This window comes from Papio anubis, chromosome 7 (genome assembly GCF_008728515.1).
Source record: "Papio anubis isolate 15944 chromosome 7, Panubis1.0, whole genome shotgun sequence".
Classification (NCBI taxonomy): Eukaryota; Metazoa; Chordata; class Mammalia; order Primates; family Cercopithecidae; genus Papio; species Papio anubis.
In genome coordinates this window covers 151,433,687-151,458,381 of record NC_044982.1, presented here as the reverse complement: position 1 = coordinate 151,458,381, position 24,695 = coordinate 151,433,687, and the positions used below count along the sequence as shown (strand labels likewise).

Here is a 24,695-nt window from a genome sequence, read left to right as displayed (position 1 = left end):
TCTAACAGAGTATGCGAATATTTCCAATAACAGTGAAATAAAAATTAACATTAAAATTTACCCCATAAACAATTTTTGGCAAAATTTCAAAGTAAAAAGAACAAACTAAATTAAAACATGTATCTGTTAATACAGTACAATTCTGAATTGCCTAAATTAATTTGCTACTATTAAATCATAATTAAGAGCTCGCTACCCAGTGTGATTTAATAAATCATTACTTAGAAATAATAAAGAATGCACACTGACACTAGAAAAATTCTCTCTAGAGGTTAGACTGTCATACTCTGGTTGGGTTTTCAATTCTTTAATCTGTTAAAATTGCTCATTCATGCAAAGATAAAATTTATATATGTATATATTCATACAAATATATATATAACTCATATATATACACCTATATATACATATACATGTATATGTATGTGTGTGAGCAAGACTATTTCTAGAAAATTGTCAGTATACACTCTGATTTTGTTAAGAGAAAAAACTTTTTTGAATGTTCCAGGCTTTTAAACCCTCGTATTTTCTGCCTCAAGAATGGGCTGACTGAAAGTAAGAGCCTCGGCAGGAGGACTGTGCAGCCCCTGATTAATTAATCTGCCGGCTGAATGACAGCGTGCCTAGGGGCATGGTGCTGGCATCCCACACCAGGTCCCAATGTGCTTTAAGCCTTGGATAGCTACATTCTGCACGCCAAGACTTTGCCCAACAAATAGCAGAAAGGCCTTCAGAGCCTTCCTTCTTCTGCCTGAGACATTCCATTTAATTAATGTAATCCCTTTTTATCTTAAAGTTTTAATAAATTTTGATGCAGAGGCATAATAAACACACCTATGCCCCTGAAAGGAGTAACCAATTGCTCTAATGATTTTCTTATATACCCAAAAGGCTTCTTTATGAGGCATAAAGAAAATGAATGTAAAACATGTTACATGTTCAGAAATTCTCAAACATGCTACTTGATCTATTCGAAACACCATATTTGTACAACCTGATATTTAATGAATCTGGCAATTTCCATTTCACTGGGCTTAAAGTTTTTTACATCATAAAAATACAAATCATATGCCTATCCCAAAACACTTTAAAAATTACTAATACCTAATCTTGAGCAAGGTAAGGCTATTTTTTAGCAATAGGATACACATGACATTCTCCTAATCCCTTTTACTGCCAGAACAAAACATCTTTCAAATCAAGATGAAATCGCTAAATCCTGAATGTTAATATCATTCTGAGAAAAATAATACCTTATGACTAGAAAAGACCATCCCTTTAGGGAGAAATATTGTGTTAAAGTAGATTATTCTTTTAGTAGTGTAATAGAATGGCTTCTACCTAGTCCCAGATGGAAAATCAAAATCTGCATTTAAATGGAAATATTTTTAAACATATAGGACAATAGGCTAAAAACCATAAGGAGTATCTACTTCCTTTCATGTTAAAAATTCAAAACCCCATGTGAGAACTTTTAGGGAAGGCTTTGGCTTTCAGATTTTGTTTGTATGTTTGTTTCATTTTTATGAAGAGCTTACAACACAATATAATTTCACAGTTTTGTGATTAACACATAGTATTTGTGCCTATTATACCAAATTCACAAGTCAGACAAAAAAGCTGGGCTGTACAATTTTTACTACGACAAGAAACAGATTTATGATTTAGGCTTAGGTAGAGTTAAGAATGAGTCCTCTATTTTCTTCCTATTTTTAACCATCCTGTTTTATATGTAATTCTTACAAGGCAATAGCAGTTTGTCGAAATAAAATAAAATCTGAGTTTCTTCAGCATTGACTCAAATTACCACTACGGTTAGAGAAAAAAGAAAGCAAAATGCTCGGCAATATTATAACTACAGCTCTTTGCGACCTGAAAGATTATTTTCAGTTCTTCAATAGTTGGAGCAATTTTCTTAAATCCTGAAGGAGCCTGACAGCACTGCACATTTCTTAATGCTTGCATTTACTTTTACATTATAAAACAATAAAACAGCAGGATAATGTTCATGCAGTTTAGAGACTTGTAACATTATCACAAATAATTCTACTGTATTATGGCAAAACATAAGCTTTTTAAATGTAGGCTGACTAAAGAAAGGGCAATCTATATTTATTGAAAGTACATAGACAAATAAGATTGGAAATATAACTTAAATGTTGTACCTAGATTTAAAATAATGTTTGAAAAAACAAAATCTATGCTGAATTTTTTTTTGTCCTAAATTAAAATACAATTAATTTTCAAGCATAGTGCTTACAAGCAAGGGAAAAGCCTTCTCACTTATCTTTCTTTGGAGTATGTGACTTCTTTTGCTACCTCAGGAACCAGCCACATTAGTTAATTTAATCATTTTTCCTTAACAGTGTTGTAAACCAAGAAACTTTGTAACTATCAGCTTTAAAGATTCAGGTAGCTGGGCATGGAGGCTCATCCCTATGGTCCCAGCACTTTGGGATGCCAAGGCAGGAGGACTGCTTGAGGCCACAAGTTTGAGACCAGCCTGAGCAACATAGCATGACCCTCTCTCTACAAAAAATAAAAAAAATTAGCTAGGAGTAGCTGTGTGTGCCTGTAGTACCAGCTACTCAGGACGCTGTGTTGGGAGGATCTGAGCTCAGGAGGCTGAGGCTGCAGTGAACCATGGTGGTCCCACTGCACTCCAGCCTAGGTAACAGAAGGAAATCCTGACTCTACAAAAAAACAAAACAAAAACAAAAAACAGGTGTTTTGATGATTGTCACATTTGACTATTGTATTACAAATAATGGGCCAGCCTGCAGAACTTGGTCGCATCATCTCCTTTCTCAAACCAGCCCACCTTCCAATCACTATGCAGGTTCTGACATACATCTTTATTGCTGGAAGCTCTGTCCATTTTTGTACAGGAAATTGTGGGTCTCTTTATTTTAAAGACATCTTGTTTAAAAGCATAACTGGAACAACTGCCCATATGTATCAGGTAATTTTCCTACATTCAATAAGTAATTCATTTCAACTCAGTTGTCCGTGATTCTTCTAGTGGTAACCATAGGGATGAGAAAGGATAAAAGCATTGCAGTTCTGTAACTGTTTCTCAGATTTATCCTAGGTGTTCCATCCCTGCTCCCAATTCCCCATTCTTCACCTTCAACTCCAAAATTCCCAGCAGAAAATTTTTTCAACCATCAGTTGGAGATAATATACCATAAAATTAAATCACCAAAAACCCTGACACATGTCATCATTAGTATACACTAAGTAGCAAACTAAATTAGGGAAGCTGTATGTGAGACCATCACAGAAGATCCCAAGCTCACAAATCTTTTAAACTCTTATGGCTTAAAATTGCCTAAATCAAAGAAAAGTGAAGAAACATGGCAAATTAGATTTTGAAAGAAAATATGCATCCCATCCTTGTAGATACTGGACTCAGAGGTAATGTATGAAGAATCCCAAATATTCCTGTTCTAAATAAATGATACTCTTTTTTGCAGGAAACCAGAGTCTAAAACCTGACTACTCAAAGTGCAGCCTCAGACCAGCAGCCTCAGCATCACCTGGGTACTTGTTAGAAAAATCTCAGGCTCCATCCAGACCAACTATATCAGAACCCGAATTTTTAATAAGATCCCCAAATGATCTGTCTGCATATTCAAGTTTAAGACTTTCTAATCTAAGAGTTTATCTGGTTTCACAGCTTATTTTTCACAAAGAGACACAAAACAGTGAAGGGACAGAACAACCAGTGCTCATAAAAAGACATAAATATTACAGATGACCATAACCTAATGAAAGAGGGGAAAAAAGAGAAAATTTAACTTAAGCGTTTAAATTGGATCTAGATCTCTGTCTGCAATCTTTGTTTTTAACACCTGAAAATTCATTTATGTGTGTATGTACATGCACACACATGTGAGAGATGAAAGAGAAAAAGGAGAGGAAAAAAGTAGAATGTGAATGAGAGGAAAAAGAATAGGGGGAGAATTGAACCATGAAAACTGTACAGTGTGAATATGTGTATGTGTTTATAGCTGAAAAGTAGAAAAAACAATGTAGCTTGGAAAAGAGCAGCAATACCCCTCTCAACAACACTCACACACACTCCTACTTATCCCCATACTCAAGTCAGTGTAATAGCAGCGTTTTCATATCACCGACGAGAAACTACCAAGAGATTGCCATTAAAAAAAAAAAAAGTGCCACAGAAGGAAATATTCCCTAACTGCATCAAAAGTACGAACAAAAATAGAGAGAATTAGGTCTAAGAAACTAAAATGACCAAAAGAGAAAGGTATTACAATTCCAAGATGGTGATATATTATTTTGCAAAGTCTAAATAATGATTTAGTACTAATTACCACAAAATAAACATTATTTTATTCTCACAAATGAGCTATTATAATGTTTAATTCAGTAACTAGGTTTAAAATAGTAGCACTATAGTTTTGTTTTGTTTTTAATGCCATAATAGAAATTGTCAACATTAATAATAAAAGTTCATAAAAAAGGGAAGCATAAAGTATTTTCTATGGGATATTTAGTGAACATAAAGTATTTTCTATGGGATATTAATGGGATAAAGTAGTGGTTTAAACCTGCAGTAATAATTTGTACAAAGTGAAATATACCTAAAATCTTACATGTTTGATATAAAAAATATGCCCAAAATGATTAAACTACTTTCACTAAGCCAATATTCTACCACCATTGATTTACTCAGAGAAAATCAGAAATCATTTTTAAATGCTGTCAAACTCAATGATGCCAATAGAAAATAAGTCAGTTGATATCCAGGAGCAGAAGAGTGTGGCTAGCTGGAAAACAGAATGTAGTAGAAAAAATAAGTTAAAATTAGCATCACATCTGTAACTGTTTAAAAAATAACATCTATGCATGTCTCTACCTATATCTGTGTTCATCCACATAGCACATTTTTAGTATAAAGTATACTAAAATCTAGCATACGAGGCCACTGGTCATCGATCTACTTTAGCTCCCTTAAATCCCTGGAAACTGACTTCTCACAAAAAGGGAAAAAGTCACCTTATGCCTTGTATTACATGACTGAATTGCCCTAACACATATCTCTTTGGTTTTGTTCCAAGAATAAAATGTAGTCAAAAGACGGGCAGAATGCTACTCCCACCTTGAGTTCACCAAATGCCAAGAATTGTAAAAACAATTTCAAGTTAAGGTTTCAGATACATGAAACAAAGAATTTGAATTTTAAAATATAAATAATGAATTCACAAGCAGGTGTAACATTTATAGAAATCAACTAGGCAATATGTTTCAATGGCCTTAAAAATAATCATATACTTTGATCCATTAATTCTGCATCTGAAAATGCATCCCAAGGAATTAATTTTTAAAAATGTAGACCATAATTTATGGATCACATCAAAGTGCTATTATTTATAGTTAAAATTAGGTTCTACCTAATTTACAAAATTAGAGAATCATTAAAAAAATTGTTATACAGACACATGACAGAATATTAAGTAGCCATTAAATTATCTTACTGAAGAGATTTTAATGGCATAGAAAAATGTTTCTGGCATTTTTAAGTTTAAAAAAAGGAATGTACAAGTACAGAAATGTCACACACAGGTGTGTGCATCTATGTATGTGTTAAATATATGTGCATGCATAAAAATATGTCAAAATGTTAACTTGAAATGGTTGAATTTTGAGCATCGTCATATTTTTACACTTTTGTGTATTTTTTTAATTTAAAACATAATTTTTCTAAGTATCGAAGAAAATTAACAGAGAATTTAGACAAAAACAAGGCGGGAAGAACATGGGTGAGTACCCTGCAAGGTTACAAAGACACAATTCCACTGAATAAAGAAAGTATATGCACCTATAAGAGGAGTACAAAAAACCCAGTTCCAGAAGAAAGATGCTCTTTCTTCCATCTAAGAGGTAGAAGACAGATGAACATCAAAAATTAAAATAACGTAGAGAAGTCAGATCTATTATAGTAATTAGAAAGCAAAAAGTATATCATCTAATGCCAATGTTATTTTTACTACGCAAAAGTATCAAATAATTGCAGTAAATAAGAAAATAAATTACAACACCACTTAGTCTTGGGAGGCTTATTCCAAATCTTGAGTTAACTATAAGGAAAGAAAACTGGTTACTTTATCAAATCATAAAAAAAAAACTTTATAGATCCTAACTTTGTTTTCTACAAAGTTGACAGGTACAGAGACTACTTTTTTCTCTTCCTAAACATAATTAAACATATCTTTAACATGTCCAGATAATGAACATAACACTCAAATATGTATACGATTGACAAGCTAAAAACCGTTTTACAAAACAATATTTTAGCTATTATGTTAATAAGTAATTTATAACTTACATTTTTCCCTTAAATTTTCAAAGAAGTCTTTTTCTTGGTTGCTAACGCTTCATCATCATTTCCATTTCAGACTGCTTGACTGATCAATTGATTCTAAGTCAATAACAACATGGAGTAAAGGGTTGGAAACTTTATAGTCATACTAAATTTGTTACATAAAACCAGGAATTCACCTAATAGCTGTGATTTGCTTACACAGTAGGGACTCAGTAATTCTCAATCACAAAGAAGAAAGCATTAATATAAGTGTGGCATCTTATAACTATGTAAATAAAATCTTATAACTATGTAGAATCCTCACAAACTAAGTTAGTTTTACCTATTATATAACATTGTTGTATTTAAAATATTTGCAAGTAACAGTTTGAGAAGATGCATTATGCAAAATAGCATAAAGGAGCCATTTAAAGCTGAAGACAAAATTTCTACACAAGTATAAATGTTCCAGAACATCTGAAAACAAGTCCCTTGATACTAGCCTAAAATTAAACTTTACGGAATGTTACCTAGTCTTTGATAGAACCTAGTCAATGACAGCCCTAAAGAATGTCTGATAAATAAGATGCTTCCTTAAATGAGGAGAGATGTCTCACTTTCCAAAGCAATTAATTTAAAAGAGGAAAGTAAACAGTTTCTAATCCATGACCTCAGGATACATTGAATTGGAAGTTTGATTTAATTTTAGTTCTGAATCATACGACTTCACTGTGGCAAATACCATATAGTGTTACTTTGGTGGAAGCACTAAAATACTATGTTCATATGTAATTATCTGCTCTCTATTGGGGAAGACCGGGGAGAGAAACTTATCTCTGAAAAAATCCTATAAACTCTAACCCTGAAGTGATAAACTGACAAATTATTTCAAGATATTAAATAATCTTGAAATAATTTAAATATAAGCTAAATGAAGAATTATATATAAGTTCCCAACAGGCCCAGATAGAGCAATACTGAGCCTTCAAGAAGACAGCATTCTTTGGAGGAACTTAGTAACACTGGCCAGACAAAGAAGGACAGAGGCCAAGTCATGAACAAATAAGAAAAATATAGGGAATGCGGAATATTTTTAGAAAAGCAAAGAATTCATCACAAATAATTATGACTAATACATAGCAGTAATTTCCTGCCTTAAAACTCAGTGCTAAGTCTTTAAGACAGGCACTGTGCTTTAATCACCTACATCTGCTGCCTTAATCAGCCACATCTTTAGCACTTAGAAAAATGCCTGAAACACACCAAGGTAAAAAAAAAAAAAAAAAAAGCTAATGTATCTTAACATTCTACAACTTATACAGCACATGTAAACATTATAAATAATAGTTATGTATTATAGTATGTGACTTCTTTTCTTCTCTTTCATTCATCATTTTATTGACACTCAAAGGAAAAAGCATATAGAACAAAATCATCTGAAAAAGTTCATAGGGACTGGGTATGGTGGGTCACACCTGTAATCCCAGAACTTTGGGAGGCTGTGGTGGGAGGACTGCTTGAGGCCAGGGGTTCGTGACCAGCCTGGGTAACATAGCAAGACGCCCATCTTTTCAAAAACAAAAAAAAAAAATAAAATAAATTAGCCAGGTGTGGTGGCACTCACCTGTAGTTCCAGCTACTCAAGAAGCTGAAGGTGGAAGATCCTTTGAGCTCAGCGTTTTGAGGCTGCAGAGAATTATGACTGTAGCACTGCACTCCAGCCTGGACAACAAAGTGAGACCTTGTTTTCTCATACAAACTTTTCAAATTCTTGGTGATACATCTATTTTGTGCCCACAAAACTTTCCTAGTTAAGAAGTTTTTAATAGGTGGTCACTCAAAAGACCCTTTAGAAAAATTAAGCCCTGGAAAATATTCAATTAATTCTTACCTAGCATCAAGCTAAAGCAAAGCCCAAAGCAGACATACTGAAATGCACAAGCTCATACTCATCAATGCCAAAGGAGCTGATATATTAAGTACTAAAAAGAAAGACAATTAAAGACAAAACAAGGAGTAGCAGAATTTCCACCACACAATACTCCTAAAGAGACAGAAGAGCACAGCTAAGTTCACTAAGAACCAGATCAACAAATAAATCATGACAGATAACAATTATCGTATTAAGTTAGTTAAATATCAGCAATGCTCTATGGCCCTAATGAAAGAGAAAGTGTTTTTCTAGTGACAAATAAGTATGTAATAGTTAATATTTATTGATGCTTCCTGTATGATCTATTCTACATGGATTATCCCATTAAACGCTCATAATGACCCTATGATGTAGGTACTACTATTAATTTACTTTACAAATATGAAAGCCAAGGTATAGAGAAGTTAACTAAACTAAGATCATAACATGCAGTGGAACCTAGAACAAAGCTGAGTCCAACCCTAGAGTCCCCACTTATCCCTCAGAAGCAAAAAACTCATCGACATTTCTTGGTAAACACAATATTGGTTTTCTAAACTCTATTTAATTATGAATGTATCATTGGTCATCATTAAAGGATAAAAACATACAGTGTAACAGGTTTTCAACCACTCTGTTGGTCTCCAGGCAATCACTTTTTTGGTCTCACTCACATGCCACACAGTAACCCTAATCACAACTCAGTGAGGGAGCTGAAGAGGAAATAGCAAGGAGCTGTTCCTAATATACTCCTAGGAGGTTCTGCCTCACCTTGAGAATTCCAGAGCATACGTACCTACACCTTTATTTGTAAGCAGTACTACTTCTGACTCCACCCAAATTTTGCTTGTGGTTCCAACAGATTTTTTAAAACGTGTATTATTCAAGGATTTTGCCACACATTTCTTTCATACAAGACTCACATGAAAAAACATGCAGACATCATCACATACTTCATATCAACTCATAATAAAGAAAACTGAATTAATAAAATATAATAGCATGCTATTTTTTTCAGGTTTAATCTGTTTCATTCAGGAGCAGTAATGATCTCATCTCATATTCTAGCACCTTGGAAAAATTTAAAGAAGGATTTTTTTTGGAGGACTGCTAATAAAATTATCATTGACATTTTAATTAAAAAAAGAAATGTATGTAGAATAAACAGGACGCTTCCTGGAACAGTCTGCAGTGGCTGCTCCATTGCTTCTTTGTACAGTCTTGGTAAATTATGCAGGCTCTCAGTAGATAGAGCAGCTGTATTTCACTGTCTTCGGTAATGTAATCTACATTTATCACTATTTTAATTAAGTGGATTCTTAATTTGGTACTCTCATTGCAAAGAAAAAATACCTTAATCAATTTTTTTCTCTGGTGGACAGCATCTTGCCAGTCTTGTAAGCCAGAATGTAATTTTAAACATATTTCTTACAGTAACTGGTCATTATTTTCAGAGGAACTACCATATTTGGTTACTAAGAATTTGTCCCTTTTCATTCTATCAGCTTAAAACATTGGTTCCTTCTTTATAGTGATAAAAAGATACTTTCACAATTCTCAGTTTTAACCCAAGTGGTATACAAAAAACAATAGGTGGTTTATTATAATATTACATTCAAGATTACTCCAAAGCAAGACAAAACATAAACAAGAACTTTACAAGAAAAACAACAATTTACTGAATATTGAGAACATTCAATTCCAAAGTTCTTTGTGTAAGATTATTTTTATCATCAGGTCATCTGAAGTGTCTAAATCTAAACCAATCATTGTGGAATATAACAGCTTTTAATCATACTGAAGACACGTTCCAAATATTTCTTATTCATTTCCCATAATTATTTGCAATTAAAACAATGTTTTACTTTAAAAAAATTAAATTGATGAATTATGCCAGAAGTATGTTTGTTTTAATTGGTTCACAGAGAAACAATTACTTTACTGTTAGATGGCTTCATAAAGCTGCATTTTTATGCATGAGGTGTCTGAAATCAATAAGGGAAGGCCTGGTATTCAAAAAATTCTGTATTCAGCACACATTAATTGAACATCTTTTATGTGCCAGGTACAGAATTAGGCACTATGAATTCAAACCAAAGTAAGACAAAGCCCTTACACAAAACAAAAGGAGTGTATGTACACACATGTACATAAACTGTACAGGACCAAGTGGCTTTTAAACTCTGTTGCTTTGAAAGAGAGGGTCTCTAGGTCCCCATCTCCATTTCAACCAGAAAAGCTCCATTTTCATCTATTTTACAGACCAGTCTTCTTCGTAGCTGGTGGAGAAAACAAAAGCTGTATAGCTAGAAAACACAAATAAGGGCTTTAGACTATTATTACTAAGAACCCAGATAACTGAAAAAGTATCCTAAGTGTCCTAAGTAGTTTCAGATACACTAAAGGGGAAAAATTTTAAATTCCTGGTTTTTTTTTGGTTTGTTTTTGTTTTTTTAGTTTTATCATCAGTTTTCACAAGTTGCTAAATATTGGTTTGTGGGTAAATTTCTACTAAAATAAAGATTCCAAACATAGTTTATTTTAAAAGTTTGGGAATGAGGTATGTAGGGAGTTGAAACTGAATGCACATCTCATTATGTGAGTTCACATTACCAAGAAATGCTAACCCAACTTTCAGATTCACATAAATCCAGAAATTGCCAGATAGGACTTTTAAAATCCAAAGTGCATTAAGTGTGTTCTAGATTCTATATTAAAACTTCCTCATATAAAACAAAGCCATTTATTTTCCTACTGTGGTTTTGGAAATAAAGTTACCATTTGAACATCTCTACTAACCTGGCCAATTTAAATATCTTATCTCTAATACCTCACAAAAACATCAATGGATAAGGTGTTTTTAACTCCCGTTTTATAGAAGAGAAAGGAGCCACCGGGGTTAAGACGTGTTCAACACTACATAGCGAATACACGAAGAAACTAGGACTTGGGCCCATGATCTTTTTATGAAAACACTTTCAGAAGCAAAATAAACTTAATCCATAAAATTTTTCTCTTCTAATCTTATCTAAATATGATGCCTGCTTTTATTATCCATAACTTCACATCTAGTTGTATTTTACAATGAAAAACTTAGCTATCAATATATACAATCAAAAAGGTAACCAAAAAAGAGAGAAAAGGAAATCTAAAATTTAAATCAATGCTAATGAATGACAAACACTTTAGTCATTGTGTAACTCCCTTGGTTTGAATTTAAATAATGTCATGTATAACGCCTGGGTTACACAATTCAGGAATAAATAGAAGTCAAATTTTAGGCAGCCCACTCAGATTCTAATTAAACAGAAAAAACAAGTACAAAGGAACTAAATTATTTTTTAAAGATACTCCTATCAGAGTTCAACTTCAAAAAGATATTTCATGAACAGACAGTACAGCCTGTAAGATTCCATCTTTCTCAAATTACTCTGATGAACGTCTGATAAAACTTGAGATTTACCAAGGGATAAAAAGAAGAAGCAGCCAATAATTCTAAATGAAAAGTCAGAATGGTCTTTTGTTCTCTTTGTTTAAAGTAAAGCCACTAGTGAAAAACAAGAATGTCTACTTAGGAAAAAGGGGTCTCTTGTTTGAACAAAAATTAAATTTAAATGTCCTGCTTCTTACCTGAACATTTGAAATCATCTACATCTGTCTAATGTTCACTAAAAGACTATAGAGGGCACTGTTGCATCAGCTTTGAAGCTTTACAATAGAGGCTGAGAAAAAGAAAACTGTCTATAATGTGCAATTTCTCTAAAGGGTCAAATGCATGGAAATCTACTAAGCCTGATATAAAGGGGAAAAAACTAAAATGTATGTTTTTCTAAAATAGGCCGGACTTCAATGGGGGGAAAAACTTAACAAAAACAACTGTCAAATAGAGAAGACTGCACTGCACACACATTTTGCATTTCCCTTTGTAGTGCTTTCATGAGAAAGGTAACTAATCATAGCACCTCCTTATCCATTGGAAACAGCACCCCATTGCAGAATCCTCTTTACAATCAATAGGAAACTGAATGCGGCACCTCATGCAATCCTTCCATAATTCTATCAACAGAAAGAATGCAGCCTGTTTGCATACTTTTGTCTAAAAGGCCAATTCCATTTGTCCCCTCTTGGATAAAATGACAGCTACAGATCAATCACTCTTCACATGAAAGTAAACATGCTACAAAAAAAAAAAAAAACAAGAAGAATCAAAACTGAAATCCTTGCCTATTCTAAGCATAATTTTATTACACATAGAAACTCAAAACAAAAGAGAAAAACCAAGTTTTCCCTCATAGACATGCATTTTCTGCTATTATACAACAGTAACAGGATGTAAAATAAATAAGTTACATCAAATAATAGTCATGAATCTTACCTTTACATATGGACAGCACTTAATTAAGTTCCATATATTTTCTATTCTCTCACATCATTCCTGTTACAATTTTTTGAAATTAAATCCAATTAAGTACAGTGTCAAAGGTTCTTTTCATAAATATATACAATAAGACTAGTATACACAGCATAAAGCTTATTATACTACCACTTAATTTTTTTCCACTAAAAATAATGCAAAAGTAAAAGGGAGTTAAATTATCTCATTTCGGTAATTTGAAAATAATGTCCTGAATTGCTGAACCTCTGTAGAAACATGGACATTAGCTGTGAGAATTATAATATCATGATCAAACCAAGCAGAATATGTACAATGAAAAAAAAAAGATCCTCTATTAATGCGTATCTAATCACACCACCATATCACGTATTAGATAAATCCGCATTAATACAGGTACCATAATAAAACTACGGCCTCTAATAAAGAAACCCAAATTCCCTGGAAAAACAGTATACAACTCATTTTGTCACTCTCAAAATTCCAGAGAGATTAGCACCTTCTCTGAAATCAAAGTGCAGAACTGTGAAAGTGTTAAAAATTCTCCAGTAATATGTCAACCTACTCATAAATCAAAAGGAGGGGAAGGGGCTTTAGATGGTATGTAGATTTCATTTTATTACAAAAGCTCCAGTTTAACAGTTATTTTCAGCCAATAAAAGTCAAAAGGTAAAGCATTGTTAAAGTGGCTGGTACTGACTCTGAGGCTTTACTTCTTAACTGAAATGCTACTTGAGTATTGCTCCCTTAAATTATTAATTTATGAGTTTTGTTTAGTCTCCTCCTAAGGCAAGGCAGTTCTAGCCCCAGGTATGTTGAATGCATGTAAATAAACAGAAAGCTTTTATAATGGTCCTATAATTCACTAAACATAATCAACAACCCTTTTTAATGAATGTTGAATGTACAACCCTATGAATCAACTTTATATAAACAGACTATATCATTTAAAGAATCTGTAAGATCCTATAGGTAGTAAATGAACAAATTCAGAAAAATTAAACATAGGCTGATTACTCTTCACTGATCTAACAAAATTAATGCTTAAAACAGAATCAAAGTGCTGATGGGACTATGAAGAGTTGTGTTCACTTTTGAAGAAATCTAAGAGAAAGTGTCACAAACTGTGAGAAAATGTATTTGTAATATTGCTTTTCATCTACCACAGGATGGCTACAAAAAAAAAAATCAGGTAATGTATTTTTAATATGCAGGATATTTAACTAGATATTTTAGTTTACTACTGAAAGAGAGCAGCATATTAAAATCAATTTTAGTCAACTTTAATTTATGCAAAGCTTGATTGTGAGCAATAGCTGCTAAAAGGATGCAACATTGTTGATTCATATACAAGCATTTTACTTGACTACATTGGATAATAGCAGTGCTCCTAAAGGAGTATAAAAAGCAAAGTGATTAGCAGTCATTACTGTTAATTAGTGTTCACATTACATTCCTTGGGATGAATCTCCTTTAAGTTGAATACACGGAAAGTTTATTTTTGAAGGTTTGCCAAATCTTGCCTAGGTAAGTACTGAACTAAGCCGTCAACTACCAGCAAGCAGAATGAAAAACAGGGACGGATCAGCATCCAATTAGTATGTCTAAGTTTTTAAACAGGAAAAGGGTTGAGGGGAATGAGTAAAACTGGAAACTCATACTTCACATTTTGCAATCTCACTGATAAAAGGAGGAAATGTGTGTTTATCAAACTTGCTGTGAGTGCACAGTTCATTTGGAGTCCTGTAAACAATCGCCTGGCTGCCCCACTTCCAAATGCATGTGAAAATCTTGGAGATTCAGAGCATCATATTCAGCAAGCAAGGTCACTCTAGTGATGCCCTGGAAATGGGAAATTAGGAAAACGTGGCAATCAGAGGTTTAGGATTGACCAGAAAAAGCCCTGAGGCTGGATTACCATCTTTCACCACCAGTCAGACTGTCTCTGCTTATTCAGTATTAATACAACAGGACTGCAAGTGAATGAAAATAACTCTATGTACCTAACTGTGACACTGGCTTTCTTGTTTAGAAAATGATAGATATTTGTCACAGCAATAAAATAAAGTAATCTCTCACATACAAGCTCTCAAGAATCAACTCTGAAAGAAAAACAGGCTCCTCATGAACCTTCAAAAAGGACCTGGGGAACGGCTGACATCCTGTTGATTTGATAATCAATAGGAAAGATTTCCTTTCCCCCAATACCATTCAGTGCATTTTTAAGTAGATGCCAAATCTTCAACAAGGAAGCTTCAAAAGCAATATATCCTCATTAGAGAAAAACACCAATGAGCTAAATGAGCAAAAATTATACTCTTAATTCTGCCCACAGACTTAAAATATATCCTACAGATATTTTTCTATGCATGTACTTACACAAATGCATTGCAGAAAAATGTTATTATAGCAGACACAGTATTCCCTAATCTGTTTCCTTCCCTTAAGAATATATACAGACATATTTCTGCAAGTTCATTTTTAATGCCATACAGCATCCCACTGTATAGACACGTCATAATTTACATTGCCAATGATTTCTAAATTTTCAAGTATATTTTAAATTATTTCCTTAGTTATAAATTCCCCAAAGCAGAAATGCTTATTACAGGAGTGTATTTTTTTGTGTCTGATGAGTTTTGCCAAATTACCATCCAGAAATATTGAACCAATTTACAGGGCTGCTAGCAGTACATAAGGGTATCTGTTTCTTCAAAACCATTATTATTTCTTATTTCTGTCAAAGTGATATTCGCGTTTTCGAGTTAGTAAAGTTAAACATTCTTTTTTTTTGGTCATCTGAATGTATTTCTCTGTGAAATGCCTGTTCATACCCTTAGCCCATATCTCTATTTGGAGACATGCTTTTTATAATAATATCCAAAAATTAGTGAGGAATTCCCCCATTGAATATTAATCCCACCAATAAGAGATTATTTTAAAGAAGAGATATTAATTGTAAGGACATTAAAATATCCTATTAAGGTTGGTAACTTTACATGAACCTATATTATATCATTAGATTATAGAACAAGACTTCCCAACTTATCCAAAAAGAAAAAGAAAAATTAAAAACTGAACTGGGATTGTAAATATATCTCTGAAGCTATGTTTGCTTTCTATAAATGGAAAAACTTATGATACTAAGTTGGCATCATCAGCAATGTTTTGTTGTTCTTTTTACTGTTCTGCTATTAAAAGGAACAATTATGAGCATATTAAAATTGGAATTGTTTTATTAGCTATTATAAGTCAAGAAAGGAGACTGTAACTATGGATGATAGACAAGTTCCTCATGCTATTATCTTGAATCAAGAATTTAATTAAAATGTGTCACTTTTGAGAAAAGCACTAAGTGTAAGACAAAAATGAAAAATGTCCCCCTCCACCCATCCAAATCAATTCAATTTGGGGCCTCTTCTCACAGAACCATGAAAGTGGCCAATACCCAAATTACTAATTCCTAATATATTTTCAGAAGCAAGTTTAGATTAAAATGCAATTTCAAACCACAGATGTTTTTTTTTCTTTTGCAAACAAATCAGTTTAAAAACTTGCAAAGCTATTACCTAGAACAATGTTTCTCAAACTGTGTTATAAACCACTTTTTTTTTTTACATTTCCAACCCTTCAAAGATAGAAACTTGTAAAACACAACAAAATGAATTAAAAGAATAAAATTGTTAAAAGATACAAAACACAAGGTCAAATTTTTATTATTAGATTCAAAGGAAATAAAATTACTCTTTCATATTACTCTAAAAGTTTCTAAATGCTTATTTTCAATTTCTCTCTATATCCTAGCTTGAACAAAACACTTCACGGACTAGCACCAGGCTAATCCCTAGACCACACTTTGAGTAGTAATTATTTAAAATTATTCTGAGAGCTCTGAAACAAGATCAGACACAGATAGATCACTTTGATCCCTGACTTAATAATCCTAACCCCTTATTAAACTATATGCCTTCCCCTCCGCCTCACTGTCAATTTACACATACCTTATTGGTTTATGTATGCAATATATATGTACTGTAATATAGTAATATCTGCATGAATTAACAGAAATGCAATTCTGGGAGGCAGCAGAACATAGTGATTAAAAGTACATGTTCTACCACTTTTTAGCTGTGTAACCTTGGATGTTACTTAACCCCTCTGTATCTCAGTTTACTTATCTGCAAAGGGTTGATGTAAGGATAAAATTAGAATATATGTATATAGAGCTTATAGCAGCACCTAGAAGATAGTGCTACATAAATTGCAATTATAATTACAATAAGACACAGATAATTGAAAGAAAATCACATGGTTCTGGGTTTTCCAGCAATCAATATAAAGAGGAAACTTTAAGTTGCATGATTTACAGTGTTCATGCAATAAAAACTGTCAAATAGTTATGGTAGGGCTAAACTATTACAAATACTAAGTCCTGAGAGAAATTTCACCCTTGTATTGCCATAAAGTTGACAATGTGATATAAAAATTCTTCACACCATCCCTGCAGCAAATACTCAACAAAAAAATGTGAATATTTCTTATGGACAGGACACCATGATGAACACTGAAGAGTATCCAAATTCGAAAACATTCAGTCCTTGCCCTCATGAGGTTATAAACTAACAGGGAGGATATATTACAAATGCAAATAATTATAGAAAACAAGGCATAATAACTATCTACAGAAGTAAATAATGCAATAGAAATTGTTAAAAACAAAAGCTACACTTGAGGAAATCAAGAGCAATGCCTTGATTACATCCCTATTCTTCTCTCCTTCAACATAAAATATAAAGGCTATTTAGAACAGGCCATGTCCCCAAGCCTATTGTCCCTTCCCTGGCCCCCAACACTTCTTACCTGAAATTTAAGATGCTTTATACTCCCTTTTCTTTTAGATCTTAATGTCTTTCTTGAGAAGTGCACAGCATACTCATCTGCTCTCAGCATCTACCTCAGGTGACTCTTCACTCTTTGGAAGCCCCAGAAGACCCATCTGATCTCATAGCACATAGCATAGCATATGTTACAAACTCAGGGGACAACTAATTATTGAGTATTCATGAATACTCCCAGGCTACAAGGCTTTCTGAAAGTGATGGTTAAAATAGTAGCTGTTAAATTTTTGAAAAGAACAGACCACTGTAAGATTATGACAAAAATTTGGCCACCCCGGGCAACATGGTGAAACTTTGCCTCTATAAAAAAATTCAAAAATTAGCTGGCCATGGTTGCATGCACCTGTAGTCCCAGCTATGCAGGATGCTGAGGCAGGAAGATGAACTGAGCCTGGGAGTTTGAGTGTGCAGTGAGCCATGGTCACAGCACCACACCCCAGCCTGGGTGATAGAAAAAGACCCTATCTCAAAAAAAAAAAAAAGGAAAGAAAGAAAGAAAGAAAAAAAATTTGTCCTCTCCCAGAAAAATTTACACCTACAAAAAATTTGCATAAAATTTCAGAGTTCAAGAATACCTCTCCCTTCCAGATTAATAAATCCTATCTTAAAGTAGTGCATTATCCTAGATGAAATCTACTAGTCTGATCCTTATTAGCTTTCTGTGATCAAGCCAAGGATATATGACCACTGAAAATCAGAAGAACTTGGATAGGGGTTAAAGAAGTCACAAAAAATGGCTTTAACTTACAGGTCTAAAGTCAGGTTCAATGTTTATGATTCCCAAAAGGCTATAGAATCCATTATGACTTTATATTTTGCTTCATTTACCAGCATATGTGTAATTGCTTATCAAACAATAATGCAATAATTTGAATTTCATCTATATAAATTATTTGAAAAGATACTAATATCATACTTTTGCTTATTTCTGTGAATCCACACTAGGTGCTTTTAAGGAATGAGGATAAACTATTTCATTTGATATGCATTTCACATAACTCTATAAAGAAAATTTTAAATGATAAAAGAACAATCAAGACCAAAATTTATTAAGAATTGATTCTGATTAAATGAACCCATATTGATATGAAGCATCTTCTATACCATCCTTTACCAGATTAAAGAGATGACAATGACGGGATGCTATAAAATTTAGGATCATAATATCTGTAATATATAGCTATCATAATTCATTTTGATTACCAATATTGCTCAGTAAAAACTATATAAATTAGCTGTGGAATTGTCAGTTTACAAGGTACTTTATATAGACTCTTTGTCACTATTTATTTAAATACCATCATCAAGTCCAATCAATATCTGTAGAATGTCCCCTTTTCACCTTTCCCCTTGGCATTCCCCAAGTTCAGGTTCTCAAAATCTTTCAGATACCTAGTATCTTCGTTTTTAATTTGAACTCATCTACAGAGTTGCCTATCGCTAATCCATTTCTTGTATTATATTAGTGGTTCACCCTCATGACCATAAGAATTTGTTGAGCAGCAAAAAATACACAATGTAACGGCATAGCATACACATATGTGCCTGTACATATCTATTACATTACACAAAATGATAATTAACCTATGTACAATGCACATTGATATTTTCTATTATATTCTAGGCTCTTGCATTTTTTATAAATAGTTGTCACTCATTAAATTGAGTTTAGAAAATACCACCTCAGGGGCTTTCCACCATCTGAACAATCCTTGACCTAAAATTTAAGACACTCTTTTTTTTTGGTATTAATCAACCATTACAGGCTTATTTTCCACTACTACTCAAACTTTAAACCCTAAATCAAATTGAACACTCTATTTCCCTAATACATTTCATAATTTCCAGGTTACATGACTTTGGCTAAGAACTTCCTTTAATTTTTAACACTCTCTTAGCCATCCTCCAATGCCTGTCATCTGTCAAAATCCAAATAATCTTCAAGGATATTCTATTAGTCTGCTCTCGCACTGCTATAAAGAACTACCTGAGGCTGGGTAGTTTTGAAAGAAAAGAGGTTTAATCAGCTCAGTTTTGCAGGCTGTACAGGCTTCTGCTTCTAGGGAGGCCTCAGGAAACTTACAATCATGGCAGAAGTCAAAAGAAAAGCAAGCACATCTTCACGTGGCCAGCAGGAGAGAGTGAAGAGTGAGGTGCTAAACACTTTCAAACAACCAGATCTCAGGAGAACTCTATCATGAGAACAGCAAGGGGGAAGCCCACCCCCATGATTCAGTCACTTCTCACCAGGCCCCTACTCCAACATGAGGAATCATAACTTGACATGAGATATGGGTGGGGACACAGAGCCAAACCGTATCAGATATCAAATGTAACTTGCCCATAAGGCCCTTCTGATCCCTCAAACGGGATTTTTTCACCCTCTGAACTTCCATAACCCTTTAATTGCATGCTCTAATGGCAATTGTACCTTGTATTAATTTCTCCGTGTATGTGTCTTATCCTTTCAGGGTCTGTGAGGGCAAAGACTATGTCTCATACATGTTTTTACTTTCCAATACTGGTACATTATAAGCATTGAATTAATGTTTGACAAATGAAAGAATAAGAGGACTAAGAAAAACAGTAGTAGTATAGGTTAAAATTAACAGGAATGTCAAGGTCAACTAAGACATTTATTCAACTCCTCTTTATTCACTCAGTATTGTCCCACATCAGCACATCACAGAACAAGCTCCTATTAAACCATTTCTAATCAAAAAAACAAAACAAAACAAACAAACAAACAAAACCTCATCACTAAGTATTTATTGATATCTTTTTTTGATTATTTAATGATTTAGGCACTACAAATCTGCTGACTGAAGATGTTCCCAATTTAAAAGGCAAAGTTGTTTTAAAAATATCAGTTCAGGATCTATTACTGTGAGACCACCAATAAAGTCACATGCTTCAAAACCATACAACAATAAAGAAATAAAGAATTTATGCTTATCGATCTGGATAATGTATTCTCAGTCATTTAATAAGAATATGGCAAGACAAGATAAACTACAGGCCTAGAAATGAAGTAGAAGACTATAGGATAGAGACCTACACCTAGCATCCCAGACAACACAACTCCAGAAGGAGACAGCTACAAAAGATTTCTTTGAAAATAAACAGTAGCATAGGAAAAGAAACCAAAAAAACAAAAACAAACAAACTAAAAAAACCAACCAGTCAAAAGGACACAGACACTAGAGATTGAAAATAAAAAGAAAGAAATTTGAAAGAAAAGTCAAAAATACACAACACAATGTAAGATATATAGAGTAGATGATAAGATAGGAAGAAATCCATAGTTTGTAGAAGAGAGGAATATAGGATATAAAAATAAGCCAATTAATAAATTTATAGAGAGGCACTGACTCCGGGAAAAGATAAACACGAAGGGTATATATGTGCATGTGCAATATATACACACAATCACTGATACCAAGTGGAGAAAAGTTCAAGGTTGAAGAGACAGAATGATCATTTTGCCAAAATGAGGGAGTCACATTTTCTAGGCTTTAGGGGGAATTTATAGATGAAGGCTTTATACCTGTGAAGTTTAGGAACTATAGTAATTGACAAATACGGTACAACATTTTATTTCCAGACAGATCTTCCATCATGTACTTCCTCATGCATGCTTGACTTTATCATCTGAAAGGGCCAGATATGGCACAGCCTCAATAAAGCTGCACCTGGGAGTGAAAATGACACTGGTATGTTCCAATGCCAATTCTTCCTGTTTAGAGTCCAGAATCAATACTAGAAAAGCATTTCTTATGCCAAGGGACCAGGTTTAATGTCCAAAATCTTGGGAACTGAAAGGGCTGGAGGCGAGCTGTGCAATTCTGAGGAGCCAGGAGCAATTTGTACAGGGCTGTGTGCCTGTTTAATTAATGCTATGCCTGGGTCCTCCCTGAAAATCTTAAGTCCATCTTACATGTTTCACCCACTCCAAACCCTTCAGATCTGCCATCTCAGGTTTTTCCCTCATGAAGTGAAGTGAAAAGAGATCCACAAAGTAATTTTCCACCATCATCAGGTTTTCTAAAATGCATACACTAAAAATAATTTGAAAGAGTTTCTGCTCAGCATTTTCATAAAGCAGTGTGCAGAAGGAAACTATTCTTGGTACAGTTAGTGGTTACACTGATAGGATGCCTTATTTTGAAAACTTCCACTATGATGTCCATTCCATTTATTATGATATTAAGCTTCTATGTAGAAAACAAAAGACAAAATGAATTTGCCAATGGTTTTATATCACATATCATAGTAACATGGCTCTCCTGTATTAGATAATTACAGTAAATTTTTTTTTTTCTTTTTTCTTTTTGAGGCAGAGTCTCGCTCTGTCACCCAGGCTGTGGAGCATAGTGGTGTGATCTCAGCTCACTGCAACCTCTGCCTCCCAAGTTCAAACAATTCTCTCACCTCAGCCTCCTGAATAGCTGGGATTACAAGCACGCACCACCACGCCCAGCTAATTTTTGTATTTTAATACAGGCGGGGTTTCCCCATGTTGGCCACACTGGTCTTGAACTCCTAAAAGTGGTCTGCCCGCCTTGGGCTCCTGAAGTATTGCCATTACAAGGCATAAGCCACTGTGCCCGGTCTAGGTTGGAATAATTTGATACATTTTTTTTTTTTACTAAACTTATTCTTTTAATATTCAATATTCTTTTAAGAGCCTCCATATGTCAGGAACTCTGCTAGGACAGATACAAAAATGAACAGCGCTATCATGTTTTTCAGGTCTCACAATCTAGCAAAAGCGACAGCCACAAAAACAATCCTAATAATGCAATGAGACCCACAGTAGAGTTATAGACAAGCTGCCATGGAACAGAAAGGAGGAAGGTAAATTAGGATAGGTTTCACAAAAGAATATGAGGTGAGAAGGGGTTCTCCAGGAGGACAAAGAGATAAGCATAAAGAAAAGCACAGCCAAAGACTCAGACATGAAAAGCAATCTCCTAGAAACCTAATTAGTTCATTATAACTTGATCCCAGAGGTGCTTGTGTGGGAATAGCAGGATCAGACTAGTAGGATTGCCAGAGCCTCTTCTTAAAGAGCCTTCTGTGTTAGCCTAATGTGTTTGGACTCTATCTTAATCATGGGTCATTTAAGCATTTATACACATCAGCTACCAACAACTTAGTAGAAGAGGTGGATGGAGCATAGGGCAATACTGAAGGCAAGTTGATTAGGCGGCTCTCACATAGTACAGATGAAAAACCAGTAGTGGTGAGAATGAAGTCAAGGGGTCAGATTTTAGAAGCCATACCAGCATTATCTATAATAGCTGGAGCTATAATGGTGATGGTTGAGGGGGATGGAGTGGAGAAAGAGACTGAGAAAAAATGGAAGTCTCATAATAAGGCCTAGGTTTTGACTTAGATGATGAGGTAAATCATGATACTTTTAATTAAGGAAATACAGAATATGGAACAAGTTTGTGTAGGAAGATAACAAACAAGTTTTGAATTTGTTTAGTTTACCATACCTGTGGAATATTAAGGTGGAAAAATCATGAGCAACTGAATATACAGGTCCTTAACTACAAGCTCACTGCTTCGGCCTCAATGTCCAACTGTTTTTGAAAAAAAAAAAGAGGATGAGGAAGGAAAAAAGGGAGGAAGGGAGGGAGAGAGGGAAGAGAGAAGAGATTGAAAAAGAAGAATCGGCTGGGTATGGTGGCTAACACCTGTAGTCCCAGCACTTTAGGAGGCCGAGGCAGGCAGATCACCTCAAGTCAGGAGTTCGAGAACAGCCTGGACAACATGGCGAAACCCCGTTTCTACTAAAAATACAAAAAAAAATAAAAATAAATAGCCAAGTGTGGTTGTGGGTGACTGTAATCCCAGCTACTCAGGAGGCTGAAGCAGGAGAACTGCTTGAACCTGGGAAGCGGAGGTTGCAGTGAGCTGAGATTGTGCCATTGCGCTCCAGCCTGGGTGACAAGAGCCACACTCAGTCTCAAAAAAAAAAAAAAAAAAAAAAAAGAATCATCTAGGATGGTTTCCAAGTTGAAACCTACACATTTTTAGGAAACACGTTACTCTTTGCCCCCCTACCAGAGTTCACCCTTCTACAGGCAACAGCCTGATCTATATTTGGAGATTAACCTTCCTTTACTCCTAGGAAACATATTCCCAGTAATCATGATTCAATTTCTTAGTTTAGGAATGACACACAATCTAGGCCTACCCAATCAAAGTCATCTTCTCCCAACCACAACTGACTCGTGAATGTGTTACATGTCAGATCAGTTAGATTCCCCTTTAAGCTGTTTAAAATGAAAACTGGGCCGGGTACGGTGACTCAAGCCTGTAATCCTAGCACTTTGGGAGGCCGAGACGGGTGGATCACGAGGTCAGGAGATCAAGACCATCCTGGCTACTAACACAGTGAAACCCCGTCTCTACTAAAAAAAAAAAAATACAAAAAATTAGCCGGGTGAGGTGGCGGGCACCTGCAGTCCCAGCTACTTGGGAGGCTGAGGCAGGAGAATGGCGTAAACCCGGGAGGCGGAGGTTGCAGCGAGCTGAGATCCGGCCACTGCACTCGAGCCCGGGCGACAGAGCGAGACTCCGTCTCCAAAAAAAAATAAAAAAATAAAAAATAAATAAAATAAAATATAATAAAATGAAAACTGGAGCTTTTCCTACTATATTTTAGCCAAGAAGCATACAACTGGGAGCCATCCTCTAATTACAAGGTCCTGACTGAGAAGAGAGTCTACAGAAAGTAGAGGTAGGAGAGAAACAGAAAACAAAACAGAACAAAACAAAAAAATCTTGACTTTGATTATAAAATTTGTGTCCTATATCTAGTTATTTTGAAGTTAAACTTACCTTTAGATTGCTGTCAATAAAAAAAAAATTTTTATTTTTATTATTAAATTTATTTATGTATTTAATATTAAAATTTTGATCCCTCAATTATTACTGTCAATAATAAACAGAAGGAAAGAACCAATGAAAAAGGATTTCAATTAATTTATTAAGTTAGAAAGCAGATAAAGAAGGAACGATGACTGATCAGTCAGCAGAGACAGCCATAATCTACTGTTTGCATGGAAGAGAACAGAGCCAAGAAAGGAACCAAACTAGGCCACACTATCCTGAACTCCAGGAATAACAAATATGAGATGTGGGGTT

The 24,695-nt window shown here is 34.3% G+C and overlaps 1 protein-coding gene and 1 long non-coding RNA gene across 2 annotated transcripts in view; both read right to left on the bottom strand.

Moving 5' to 3' along the window:
- The window catches only part of DPH6 (diphthamine biosynthesis 6), a 178,577-nt gene that overhangs the window by 141,140 nt on the left and 12,742 nt on the right, over window positions 1-24,695 (bottom strand). The window lies entirely within an intron of this gene.
- Window positions 2,645-8,005, bottom strand: LOC116275878. Its single transcript, XR_004185209.1, has 3 exons — window positions 7,956-8,005; window positions 6,356-6,448; window positions 2,645-6,107 (listed from the first exon to the last, which is right to left on the bottom strand). It is a non-coding gene; the product is annotated as an uncharacterized LOC116275878 (long non-coding RNA).